A 14690-nucleotide genomic window follows, 5' to 3' on the forward strand; every position below is an offset into this window, starting at 1 on the left:
GTTAATTAGTAGTTAAACTAGCACCTAAGATGGGAAAATGTGTTTACATCTCCCTCAAATAGAGAGTTAAGGTCTGCCTGAACAGTGGGAGTCTCCTGGCCAGTGAGTTACTGGGTAGGAGGTTGCAAAGTGAGGATATGGCATAAATACATCATTCTAATAGAGGGTTTAGCATCCTGCTCAGGGAAGGCATTAAGGGTTAAAAGCACAAAATATAGAATGGCACAGCAAAGTTGAGCTCCACCTGCCTTACAGTGCCAAAATACAAAGACATGCTCTAGCAGAAGGTGTGTAACAAAAATGTTACTGTATCCTGATATTTGCCATCAGCCTTTGCCCGGAGACTTGAATTTATTGATTATTGAAGCACATTAAACATGACATTAAGCAGGACTGACTTCTAGCTGAATACTTTATCTACAAGCATATAACTGTTTTCTAGCCCAAAGTGGGCTACATTTTTTTTACTGTTTTGGTTTGGTTTGGTTTTTTTATTTTTTTAGAGAAAACCAGCTTCAGCTAGAAAGAATGATTGTACTCCTTACTGTTATCCCAGGACTCAGAGAACCAGGATGCTTGTCAGAAAGGCAAGAGTGTGGGCAGAGAGAGAAAAGGACATGAACTTGCTTCTCATGTGCTAGATAAGGAGCAGCATTGCCATTTTAGAAGAAAATAGTAGTTGCTTTTCTGTGTGACAGGCTTGACCTGTAGGTTACACAGTCTGAACTCTCTGCCATATTGCCAGAAGGTATCAAATAGCTTTAAGCAATTGGTTTAATGTGCATCAGTTTCTCTGATTCTAAAACAAATACAGCGATGCTTCCCATGTAAGGTGATTGTTGATCCAGTTGCTGTGCTTGAAAAAACCTACACAGCTGTGCAGACTGTCTTCTTTAGAATGTGCTTTTTCCTTAGTGCCTTAGAACTAGATGATATATCCTGATTGATGTGAGATATCATCTTCTGACTGTTGAGCATGATGATTTGCTTCTTGTGTTCAGTTCTGAAAATTATTCTTCTAAGTACTTCTGCTTCTGTAATGTAGTAGAAATATGAAATCACCTGTTTCACCATGGGGTGAGATGAATAGGTTATTAATATTTTAATAGATAGTGCTTTGAAAACAGCATGCTGTAAATACATCATTAGGTGTTTCCCTCAGAGCACAAATGAATTGAAGGAGAGCAAAAATGTATCCCTTCTGTGCCTTTGCTGCTTTTTCTAGATCCTTAAGAGCAGCAGAATGTTGGAGATGTGAAGTTATTGCCAAAAGCATTGTTCAGAGGGGGAGAAAGGAAGAAAAGATGTTTTTCGGGATCCAGTATGATTTATAGAATGAATTCAGGTCTGCCCACACCATGCCATGACATGTGGTGCAGAGAAGGCAGGGATGTTGCTCCTTCCAGAGAAGATCCCCAGTGTCACGCTGAGCCTGTCAGCTCGGCGCCCTTTGCTTCACCTCTCATTAAGCCCTGTAGTGCACAGCCTGTGCAATCCAGGTTTGGAACTGTTTAAAGTACATGCCTTGTGTTTCAAGAGCTTTATCTTCAGAACTGAGTGTTTCATGAGGCTAACTGAATTTCTCATAAAGTAACTTTAACATTGGAGCTCTGTGGTTTTCAATACTAGAGATTGTGTTCTGTTTGGTAAAAGCAGATTCCCCAGCATGAGAAAAATCTCTCCATAATTGTCACTACTTGTCATCCTGCAGGCTATTCCACTGTTTTGCAGAGATACCTATCAATAGTTTGTGAACTTCATAATCTGATAGCTGAAATTCACCAAGTCTAGACACCTACTTTATTCAGAAATCATCCCATAAACCAGCTTTAAATAGTATTTGCTAATCAGGACAGCATTAGCATAAATTTGACTTAATGGGAAAGAATGTATCAGGTGCAAAGTTATTAACTGGATTGAAAGCAGGTGTTAAAATAGCTGTGTTTCTCTAATGCCTCATCTTCAAATATCAAAGTCCAGAAATAAATATAAATGGGGTTCCAGTTAGAGTTGTTGAGTTGAGAATTTCTGATTCATAAGAAAGCTTGGTGCTTCAGATATTTTCAAGCTCTTAAGAAAAAGTTATATATATACATATACATATATACACACACACACACACACACACATATATATATATAACTTCCTGGGAAATGGAAATTTCAGTCATGTTTCTGAAGCTTGGCTCTTCCAAGCTGGCTGCCCGTGCTGCAGTGTCTGGGCAGCCCCCGGGTCAGACAATGTGGTACCTGTGATCCTTGGCTGGCAGAGAATGGCACAACCTGAAATGCTGACTGTAACCACTGGGTTTCAGCAAATGCTTCAGGTGCAATTTCTGTCACAATCTTAAGAACACCTTGAGCTGTGAGCCTGTCACCCTGTGAACCCTTGCTGGCCAGTGGAGAGAAGCACATTTGTGAAGGTGGATTGCTGTGTTCTCAGACAGGTGTCTGACTGGGGGGAGCAGAATTTCCATCTGGAAGGACCTGTGTCAGAAGGAAAGGAATGACTTCCTTGATTGTTTGTGTCTCCTAATTGAGAATAAAGGGTAGACAGGGTGACTGTCTCCTTCCTCTGTGGTAAAAGATATTTTAAAAAAGAATTCTCAGCGTTGTTTTAATTAATGAGATTTTTTCAGCAATTTACTTTGTGTAGGACAATTCCTGCCCAGCTCTAGCGCTGTTATTTTCAATCAGGAAAAAAAAAAAAGGAGAAAGCCATAGTAACATCACATTACATGAAATAACATCTGTATCAGAGACTTTACAGCTATACCAAGAGTTTCCACATATTTTTATTCTTTGTTTAAAAAGAAAAATACATCTCTGAAAACAAATTCAATAGTATTGAAGGATTCAGTATTTTTTAACAAAAAACCCCCAACAAAACGTAACAAACCCTAACCTTGGAGAATCAGGAAGCTTAGTTTTCAAAGCCCAATTTTAAATCTGCCTTGATAAACCTTTTTAATGCTAATATACAAACTACATGTACATTTGAACATAATGCATTGATTTATGCCTTACAAAACCTAAGCTATGTAGGACAGAATATATTGATGCAATAAAAAGAATCCTAATACAATGCAAAAGTTGTTGGGGACATGACTTTCAAAACTGTAGTTGAATGCACTGTGTACACAGGAGTAACAAGATCATATCTCATCCTCCCCAAAGTGAGTATGATGTGTTTGACAGCCTGGAGGGTCACTGCAATGGGAACTCTGGTTGATCAGCTCTGGGGGCGTGCTCCAGGAGTGCCATGAGTCGTGTTCTTACAGTGTGAGCCCTTCCTGCCTGGCCAATGAACCAAACAGTGATAGTTCACTCCTAAGATGGTTAAAAACTATTAAAGGACCAAGATTTATAGGTGAGGCTGCATTTTCAATGAATTCTAGTTTCTGTACAGCAACTTGACTGGAGAGATTAGATATTAGAGGCAGTAAATCTTTCCTCCAGTTTCTTGGTTCTTTCTTTACTTCTATTCAAAGACCTGGTATTAGATGAATTATTGACATTATAACATCCCAGAAAAGGCAGTCTAATTTCTATAGCTGCTGAGCATTTGAAATACACTGAAATAGCTTGTGATGTGACTGCAGTTCTGAAAATTAAGACAAAAATTCTAATGCTTCACCAACAGTCTTGTTTTCTTGAGAATTACTAGTAAATCTGAATTTTAATTGTAAATAAATTAGGGCCTGAGGGGAAACTGCAATTTAATAGAAAGATGATTAAATTCATTTCAATGACCTTTGCTGTCAGTCATAATTGTGTAAACTCAGGGAAAAAAACCCCATACTGCAAAGCTAACATGCTCTATTGTGTTGTGAACTAGTGCATGTATTAGGCCACTATATTCCCATGTGAATTATAATGCAGGAGAGTGTAGGTGTAGAATATAAGGACATGTAAGCTCCATATGGTCCCAGTGGAAGCATGGAAGTGATATTTAAAATGAAATGCTTTGCACTTTCCAAGCTCATGGTGTGTTTTCAGTTCTTTAAGGCTGTTTGTGTGTTTCGGTCAGAGTCTTCTCATTTCCATTCAGCTCATTTTTAGACTGGGTTTTCTGAACAGAGACTGTTAGATGGAACTTTGTGAGTCATGCATTTGGCTCAGTTGGGCTTTGAGGATAAGAATACCAGCCTTAGGTATCAGCAGTCATTAATATCTAGCCAAGATGAAGAGCAATGATCAAATGTAAAATCAGTTGCAAAATCATAAATTTGAAACACTAGAGAAAAATATGAAAAAAAATACAAAGAGGGGGAGCTGAACTCTATTGTTATTACTGTTTCATGTCCTACTGTGCAAAAGGTAGTCTTTGAAGCTTAAAAATGTTTTGTTGATGGGTAAATGACTAGATAGACACTAAAGCTAGGACAGTTTTTGATCTTCACAAATCTTAATTTTAGCTCTTCAACAATAGGAACTGTGATTCATTTTTTGCCTCCAATGAAGTCAGGAACTTGCAGAGAGTGTGGGTTAAGGACTAACTGATGAATTGCAAGCTTCAGACTGTTGCAGACAAAATAGAATTTAGATATATATAGCATTTGAGATTATTTTTTTACTCTATAACATTATGCTTTTCCTTCTCTTTTCGCAGTACTCTTTAAATACTAGTGGGAAAGAATTTGTGTTTATCTTGTCACTGGCCTTTATGATAAGGAGTAACTAATAATTGTGTGCTATATCTTACCTGTTTGGAGGTCTGCAATGAATTCCCTGCAAATTCTACCTATTTTTGTCTTAGAATCATCCTCAGAAAAGTGGAAAAGTTGAGGACAAACATTTAAAATACTTTTTCTCCTTTGAGATAATTTCCCACTGGGGGAGACTGAGGGGGTAAAGTTATAACAAATCACCCTGGCTTCTGAGTGTCTCTGCAGTCCAGAGATGCTTAAGGAGAATAATTTCTACTTCAAAAGCTGATATTTTTAGTGATCAGTGAGTCTTTTATCAAGGAAAGAATGTCCATAGCACTCACAAGCTGAGCTTATATCTGCAGGAAAATGTTTTTCCTCAGCTACTGGATACTCAAGAAATGAGAAAAGTGATTTGCTGTACAAAAGAAAAAAAATAAGCTCTTCCTTCAGTCCCTCTGTGATTCATCACTTGAGGAAAAACATATTTGGATGTGTTCCCAGGGCAGTGGCTACATCTGGCAGATAAAAAATCTCCTGTGTTTCTGCCTCTAGAAGCATGAAGCCCGTGATGGTTGATGTGATGTTTTCCTTGGGTTTTGGACAAAACTTGCAGTTGTACTGACAGGAAGTGTGATGTCAGGAGAGTGTGAGCTCTGACTCCAAGAATTTGCAGCTCAAAGAGTTGCATGGCCCTGCCCAGCATGTGCAGGAGAACAGGAGATCTCTGGACAGGCATCCAACTGGGACCTCCCCCAGCTGACCAGTTTGCTTCAACTTTTTACTCCTGGCCTTAGACTGACTCTGGAATTCTCTCCAGATCAGATCAAGTTTTCACAGAATAGGAAATATTTTGTGGAAAGTCCCTCATAACTGCACTGCTTTTCAGAAACAGTTTTCTGTCCATACAAAATCCATCTAGTCCTTTGCCCCTTCCCTTCCCTTCCCTTCCCTTCCCTTCCCTTCCCTTCCCTTCCCTTCCCTTCCCTTCCCTTCCCTTCCCTTCCCTTCCCTTCCCTTCCCTTCCCTTCCCTTCCCTTCCCTTCCCTTCCCTTCCCTTCCCTTCCCTTCCCTTCCCTTCCCTTCCCTTCCCTTCCCCCCATGTTTGTCTTTACTGACACAGGCCCAGGCATACACACATCATGTAAAAAAGAAAAATTACCATTGCAGTGTCTGTGCTTTTATTACTACAGCATCTTTGATACCAAAGTGCTGCCCAAAATACTTGTACAGAAAAGCAACAGGGATTTTCTAAATGCAGTACTATTTTGATGGTTTAAAAATAGGTTTCTATGTTTAGAAAGAATATTGAATTTTGTCTTTTATAACTTTGTGATTCGTTGTTATGACAGACTTAATCAATCTGATGAGTCCTTGTTCAGTGTTCTGGCAAATATAATCAGCCCTGGAGTGTTTTCTTACTCCCCAAAGGCACATTGTTTCTGTGTTTATATCATTCTGATGTTTGATCTGGAAAACATATTTCTTTTTCTTGAAGTGTACTGTTCAGAGACATACATTGAAAACCATGTGTTTAATTTACTGAATATGAAATGATCTTTTTATTTAGGAAGTCAAAGGAGAAGGTTATGGAACAAAAAGTCTAGTAAGATAATGGGTGCAAAAGTCACAGACAGAAAAGGGAAAAGATTGATCTTGTAAGAATCACAGGGCAGATTTAAAGACAGTTTGTAGTAACAAAAAAAGACTGCTAGAGATTCCAAGACAAGTCTTATGCCTCATTTCTAAAAATTTTCTACAAAATGAACACTTGTATTAAAGCAATATCAAGATTTACTTTCCACAACTCATTTCTTTCTTCTGCATCTTCATTTTGTGTTCTTTAATGTCGCTTGTCTGCCAGATTATTCTAGGGCCTTTGAAGTGCAGGAAGATGGTCTATTTTCAGGCTTTACTCCCATGCATAGTTCCAGCATGCACTGCAAGTCTTTAGGGGTGGTATTTATCTCCTAAAAATATGGAGCTTGTAACAGAGTACTATAAAATAATGAATAAAATAGCAGAGATATTCAAGACTAAAAAAATAAATAATGCATCATATATGTAATGTTGAGACTACTAGAGAGGATCATTTAACAAGCAAGCACTGCTTTTTTTTTTTTTAAATTTAAATTCCAGTACCTGCTTCTTTGAAGACAGGTGTAAGGGCATGGAGCAGCAGAGCTGAGCATTTCTCTTCCTCAGAAGTGCAGAACAGAGCCTGTGGTACAGACTGGGGTGTACCTTTCCCATTGCAGGAAAGGCAAGGAAAAGCTATGCTGTGTGGTAGCAACTGCTGCTTCATACCAATGGCTTTAGTACATTGCTACACCTGGCTCATTGCTTGGATGTTATGCACAAGGGGTCTTTGGTAATCAGATCAGCTGCAGGAATGACCTGGAACATGCAAAGTATTGAAAGAAGGTATTCTACATAACACATGAATACTTTGTGTGTCAGAGTAATTTAGACTCTGTCTAAATGTTGTAACATTGCACACTTAATAACAGTCTAGTGCTAGCCAGAACATAATTACTTGCTCTCTAAAGCACAATTTGTAATAACCAATGTGCTCCTTACAACTCTGATGACTGAGATCATCTCTGAATCTTCAGTTGAAGGGACACACCCGAGGTCAGCCATTATCTCTGTGTTCTTACTATCACAGTCTGATAGGAATTGGCTTTAATATTCAGGCATAGAGCATTCATGTCCATGGCTGCTGCACTTTAATGCCCGACAAGACTTTTGGTATTGTCTTTACTAGGCAGTAAAGCCTTAGCAGGAGGCCTTCATAAGTGAACAACAGTTAAGGTTAAAATAAAATGGTAGCATATTTTAAGTAATGTCAATTCATTTAAATTTATAGTTCTAACAAACATTAGATCTTTCTAAGCGACAAAAGTTCTTAAATTCTGGTAATCATGCAGCTATGTCATCCTTTTGACATACTATTCCATAGAATTCCTAATCAGAATGCTGAAATAGACAGCTGAACCCTTTCAACTCCCTCAGGGGAGACTATGATGATAGTATGACTTTTAACCAATGGAAAAATGCAAACCAAATATTTGTTTAAATTGCCTCTGATGGAAAGGTATTGTTGGACAGGTGTCTTCCTCTGCTATTTCCATGGGAGGTGGTTTTTAGTTTGATTACACTTTGAATGTTAATAAACATTTAATTTTGTTTCTAGTTTGGGGCTGCTTTCCATGAAATCTCTCAAGACCAGCAGTAAGTATGGTTTTTCTGTGTCCTGATGATTCTGAAGTCCTGACAGTCAAACAACTGCAAGGAATTCACAACTTCCTGTGGTTTTAGCTGAATTTCACTACCTGAGCCTCTGATAACCAAGCAGCAAATTTCCCTGGGTGTCACTCCAATACTGAAATTTATCCATGTCAGTATTATACAAGTTCCTTATATTTTTGGTGACTTTTTCACTTTGCATTTCAACAGTTAAAGACAAGACTTCATGTCCTTTGAGTTGCAGCCTTCAGAGACATGACAGATTAAGTAAGCTCTTTAGGTGGCTCTCTAATTTCAGCGTGAGTTGCATGATATTGACAGTGTAATTAAAACTACAAATCTGAGCTTTTTCATATTTTCTTTTCTAGCACACATTTCCATAAGCTACTTGTATGATATGAAAGGAAAGAATAATAATTTCCTGTGCTTTTTTTTTACTGAAGATTTAACTCACCAATTGCATCAGCCTCCCTTCTGCACCTCACAATAATGTAACCAGGTAGATTTGTCAACACATGTAAGTGGGTTTTCTTATACTTTCCTGTGATGTGTCTGTAGTCAGTGACAGCATTTTCTGGATAAAATGGGTCTAATCCAATACAGGTAGACCCAGATCTGGTTTTGATTAAGTCTTTCCATCTCCAAGGGCTTTGTTTCTCCATTAATATGATGGACTTAATGTACTGGTCTCCTTTTAATGTGATACCAGATTTATAGAGGTGAAGTGCTGCTAAATAACATTTTATCATCAAATCCTGCATCCCTGGAGCTTGGATTAATGTGAAGATGTTTTCTTGGTGTTCATTTGTTCTTTCTGTAATATCTATCTGCTTTGCATTTATTTTTAGAAGATGGCATGGATTTTGAGGTTCAAGGAAACGCTTCCTGCACTTGGAAGCAGCTGCCTCACTTTGTTGACCCTTTACAGCTTTAAGTTGTCTTAGCTACAGGAGAATTTCTGGCACAACTCACCCTGGAATCGAAGCTCCCAGGAATATACATCAGCAGAGCAGAATTGGAAAGTAAGCAGGTTTTCCCACCTCTGACTCTATTTCTGGCTGAGGTTGAATACCCCATGTGTCTTAGATTCTATATCTCTGAAGCTGAAGGCTCTTCTTAGAAATTCTTGTGCCTGAGAAAACCAGGGTGAAGGCTGAAGAGCCTGCAGACCTGGTGTGCAGCTGAGAGGTGCCCAGTGGGTGGGTACCAGTTGTGCTTGCAATTGCATGTATTGGGTGCTCTATGTGCTTTGCTTTAGCTGTGCTGCTTATACAGGTACAGCCTTCTGGTTTAGTCCTAAAGCTGCCATTTTTTATCTGTGGTCAAAACAACAGAGTAATATTTTCTGCTATGGAATAGCTCTTTTCTAGTAAACTAAAAATAGAGTGTAAATATTTTTAAAGTATTTTGTTATTACAAATGTGGGTGAAGGAAAGCATTTAAAAATATATTGGAGGAAATCTACACAGTTGGCAAAATTTGAAGCTTTGAATGATTATTGAATGATTGCTATGAAGAGTCCTACTCTTTTCCTTTAAATTTTCAAAGATAAACCACATCCACACATGAAATTTGTTGAAATTGTACTTGTAGCATAGATGCTATGAAAAAAATATTGTTATTGCAAAAACGAATAATTTAATAGTAAATTGAAATGAAGAAGAAATGGGATTTCTCCTCCTTCAAATAACCTGATTTTAATGTCAATGAAACCTTGACCAAAAAAAATCTCCTGGAAGGGTAAAGGCTATTGAGTATTACAGAAAAGAACCACTTGAAAGTGGCCACAAAGAGCTTAAGGTGACACACAAGCACTGACAGCATTGCTCCTTCTGAGTTTTATTCTGGTCACACACAGATGTACTTGCTCTGGGCAAGGTGTGTAGGATCTGACAAAGTGTGCACAGGCTGCAGGCAGCCCAAATGTGACAGACATGGTTTAATGTGTTAAAGTCTGGGGGTTAGCTGATTTTTTCAAGAGGTCACTTGCCCAAGGACAGCACGTTTGTTGTTCACCTCAGTCTAACCAAGAGATGCAGCTTCTTGGTCTCCTCCCCTGTTTCTCTCACCCTCTGTGGCCTTTAGTGGAGCCCAGTTATGTACCTTTTTCTGACATAAGCCCCTATGCTGGATGAAATAGCCTGCAGATGTTGACTGGCAGGGAGTCTGAGAAGCAGACTCCTTTCACAAACAGACTGACCTTCACCTGGCTGGAGAGCATTATCTCAAATTTTCTTTAGATGTGTCTAGTTCAGCAAATTGTTGTTGATGTTAGGTGTGCTGGGGTGCTTGTGTTCATCAGTGATTCTCTTCAGCTATTTCAGCCTGCATTGTCTTGTATGTGCAATGAAAATAATCCTTTCTTCTTACTGTGAGGGTTTAGGTGAATAATTTCTCTAAAATTCTCCTATATCTATTTCATCTTTGAAGTGCATGTTGATGTAACAATGAATACACACAAAGAATGTCAGCAGCCGGGAGAGCAGAGTGGGCCTTCAGCTCTCTGTCTTTGCTCTGGTGCTTTCTCAGGCTACATACAGTGTCCACAGTTCTCTGCCTTTAAAAGTATCTCAGATTAGCATCCAAGAGTATTAATATCTGTACACTTAGGGGTAACATATGCAAATGTATCATATTTGAGCTGATTCTTACTCAAGAAGTAAGGGGTATGTGCACAAGAATATTTCCAAAGAAGTTTTCAATTACTATTGTCCTCTGCAGACCCTAATTCCTTACGCCGTGCAGTAGCTGGCATTCCTCACCATCAGCCAATTACAGCAAATTGATTCACATACACAAACTTCATTGAAGTCTTGTTTTTCCAGTTCTTAAAAACACTTCAGCCACAACTGATGTGGTTTAGTTCATATGACTCAAACTCTAAGCACTGTTGACCACAGAGAACATTGATTACCTAGTACTAGGCTCCATGTATTTTCCAAATTCTTCCCATAGTTTACTGATGATGCAAAGGAAGTATTCTGTGTCAGCTCTGTGGCCACTGCAGAACAGCAACACAAGTAGTAGAGCAAACACCATAAGAAGAAGCTGCACAAGCCAGAACTGATTAAGTAGAGTAAGAAATATGGGCTATAGTTGGCCAGGAATTGGTTTTTAATGACAGGGATACAGCAAATTGTGCATACCTGAGGAGAAACCAAGAATGACACAGTCCTCCATCCTCTTGTTTTGGCGCATGCAATTAGAATGAAGGATACAGATCACAGAAATGAGATACTGATCATATTAGAATTTCAGGTGAAAATAAGAGTAATAAAATTGAATAGGCAAAGGCAAGGATTCACTTCTGAGTGTAAATTTTGAAAACAGAACTAAGCAAAAGACTGATATACTCAGAGAGATTTCTCCACTGAGAAATATAACTGCATCTGGCACTATTTCAAGTTTTCTTCTCCCACTACTCTAAGAGCATAAAGATGTTGTTATTACAAATGAGAAATACCCAACATGCCTTCTTGTGGCTTCAACTGAATATCTGAAATGAGGAAAAAATACATCTTTATTCACACTGGATTCAGTCTCACATACAATAAAATCACTTGAAAAGTACAGGTCTGTACAGGTCTCTACTATCTTAAATTTCCTCTCTAAATGACTTTCATTAATTATTTTTATTTTTTATTGACTCTCTTTTCCCACTCAGAAACTCTATAGGTCCTCTTGACTAATTACAGCATTAAAATAACCACTAGAAAGAGTTTCAAAGGAGCAGCTGATCAAATGATCCCTAAATGATTTCCAAAGTTAATTTATGCCTATTGTCTAGTCTTGTCTCTGGACAATTTATTTTGTGTACAAGATGTAGGACTGCTCAAGACCACAGGGTCTGAAAGAGAATTGTATTGAAAAACTACATAGACTTAAAAGCTTAACTGTCAGACCATGGTAAGAGATAACAGTAAATTGAAATAAAAAATTGTCCCACTGATTTTCCACAAAGTCTTTTATGAGAGGACCTCTACCAAAGCCCTTGGTGATACCTTTGTCAAATGAAGGATGCTGGCCTAGCTGGATTTTGGCCAGTCCTAGCAGACACAATCAGTTCTTGTACAGTTCAGTGTATTATTCCTCTTTGTTAGTAACAAAAATAGGCTTTTGCTAAACAACTTTTCAGAAGTGGAGAAGAGACATTAGTATTTACCTTTTAAACCAGTCTTGAGCTGCCTGTAATTTTTTCAGTTATCAAAATTCTTTAGGATATTTATAAACTCCAGAGGAAACTGGAGCTGCATTAGCTGTGCTTTTACTACATAAACCACTTTATTATCATTGTTATTTATGAAGTTATGATGCATTGTGAAACAGTTTCATAAAGTGCCAACCTCCCACACACGGATGAAATTGGCAAATGATTCTGTATTAAGGGTGTGCGTGTACATATATATATCTGTGTGAATAAAGATATGCAAATGTATGTAGATATTCATGTTCTAGAAACAGTTACAATTTTCGCACCATCATAAATCCTGCCCTGCCATCAGTCCTGTTTCAACAAAATCTGAAAGGACAGAACCATTTTTTTGTTACCATAAACTGAAAGAAAAAACATACTTCTGTGACAGGAAAAAAATCTTGGAATCATGTCAAAGCAGTGATGGAAGAACACAAAAAAAGAGCTAAGAACTGAATTTTCTATCATGGTATAAAATAAATGAGTAAGTTTTCCATTTTCTGCTGATGACCAGACATGAAAGGTATGCAGCAGCACTGCAGGTCAGGGACATTCTTCTTAGTGAGGGACAAGTATTTGCCTACCTCCACAAGCTGCCAATTCAAGGGTCCAAAACATTTTGGGCTAAAGGAGGTACATAAGGAGGAACCTGCTGATGGACATGTGAGGGGCTTCCTTGGTCAGCTGGGGTTTTCTGAAATGCAGGAATGCCGCCAGACCAGCACTGCAGCACTTGCTGCAACAAGGAAAAGGCTATAATAAACGATCAGTTGGATGTTACAGTGACCTTGACATACAAGGATGGAAGGAAAGATTCCAGAAACAGAGACCAGGATCCAGGTTCAGCCCAGGCCTGGTGCAGCTCATGTGGAGAAGTCTACTCCTGCCTCTCCTCTCCTCCCCTTCTTTCCACAACACAGCACACTACTGGTCACCTCATTCTCCAGCCATCCTTATTTCAATAATATGGCAAAATGAAAATACTTCTTTCCTTGCATACCTGGGCTGTTTTGCTTTCAGGCTTCCTTTGAAGAACCACAGTAGCTGCAGAAATCCTACATTGAGCATTCTGTTTTTTCCCCTCACACAGGGTTTGTGGAGCCCAGCAGGCCTCTGTGATACACCCAGTATTATCCACAGTTCTCCACAGTTTTATAGGAAGGACCATCTGGCGGTCAGCTGCCCAAATGCACAATTGCTGCCTCCTGCACCTGCTCAGTGTCATTCAGCCTCTCTCTGACAGTTGCTCTCCCATCAGAGGTCTTCCTCAGCGAAGGGATGAGAGGATGCAGCACGTCTCCTGAAATAGCAGCAGGTGCTTGAGATTTCTGTTCTTAAGGAGGAATAAATCCAATTTTATCTTCAAAATGGAGATGACAGTAGGACCAGAAGGTAACCATTGGCTATCTGAGCGCTTTTACTCAAATCTCCCTGCCATTTCAGAGATGGTTGTGATGCCTGCAGTCATTCACAAGTGAGCTTACAATGTACCCACCAGTCAGATGTGTACTACTGTAGCATGGTATATCTCTGTGCACACTAAGACTTGAAACCATAAAAGCTTCTTTAGGGACTGTCCTGACACACCAGAATGTCCTGACTGGACAGACTGGACCACAGCCATGTGCTCTGGAAAAAACTGAATAACATAACCTGACAGCTCAGTGACCTTCACAGAGGAGACCTTGAAACGAGTTTGGGTTTAAACTCCTGAAAGTATAAAGCTTTCAGGAAGACTGATGCTACTTCTTACAGACATCCTTCACCCTCTTTGCATCTTTGACTTCCTACAAAAGCTAGATTTTGACAGAATAATGAGCTTAAATTTGAAACTAGAGTCAAATGCCCCTGGAGAAATTCCAGTTATTTTTCTTGACTATAGCTAAGATCTTCACATACAAAAATCCCCCATATTAGCAAAAGATCTCCTTCAAAGAAAGGAAACAGAAGGAGAAACCTGTAATTTGTGATTAATGTTATGATGTGCCCTGTTATTACAACAGAGAAACAAAGGGTACAAGCTATCAAAAAAACCCACTTCAAGGATGGCAAAAAGTACAAGTGAAATTAAATAATATGCAATTTAAAAATAAGAGAGCTGTAGCTGCCATTATCAGGTTGAAAAAAAAAAAAAAAAAGCCAGGAGAATGAAACAATATGTCTGCTAGACCAAACAGCTACTGCAGACTTGTCTCAAGAAAATAATCTGGGGAAAAATCTGTCTCAAGATCACACATACACACTGCAGAACTCGTAAGTGAAAACTCTGGGGTAAAATGTAAACCAAAAGCAGGATACTCCCTGAGCTAAGCAACACTTGCTTGTCTGTCTTTTAAGTCATGGTGAAATTTTCCCCAGCTTTCAAATGGTAGCTGGAAACACATCATCCTTTGTTCTTTAGCCTCTCACAAGGAAGTCACACAGACTAAAGGTTTGCTGAGCAAATATATGACTTTTTCCTAGTCTGCCAGTTTCATTTTGATGCTAAGTCCCTCTCAGCACATAAAATTGCTTAGTTGTTAGTCTGACACGCTTCACCCTTATTAGGGAAAACATCCCACTGATTTGTAGGTTTGAGACACTTGTTGTCACCTGAGTGTA

The 14690-nt window shown here is 38.8% G+C and overlaps 1 long non-coding RNA gene across 1 annotated transcript in view; it reads left to right on the top strand.

The window, feature by feature from the left end:
- LOC134416378 (uncharacterized) overlaps positions 1 to 14690 on the top strand; it is a 62287-nt gene that overhangs the window by 1822 nt on the left and 45775 nt on the right. The window lies entirely within an intron of this gene.

This window comes from Melospiza melodia, chromosome 3 (assembly GCF_035770615.1).
Source record: "Melospiza melodia melodia isolate bMelMel2 chromosome 3, bMelMel2.pri, whole genome shotgun sequence".
In the NCBI taxonomy this organism is placed as follows: Eukaryota; Metazoa; Chordata; class Aves; order Passeriformes; family Passerellidae; genus Melospiza; species Melospiza melodia.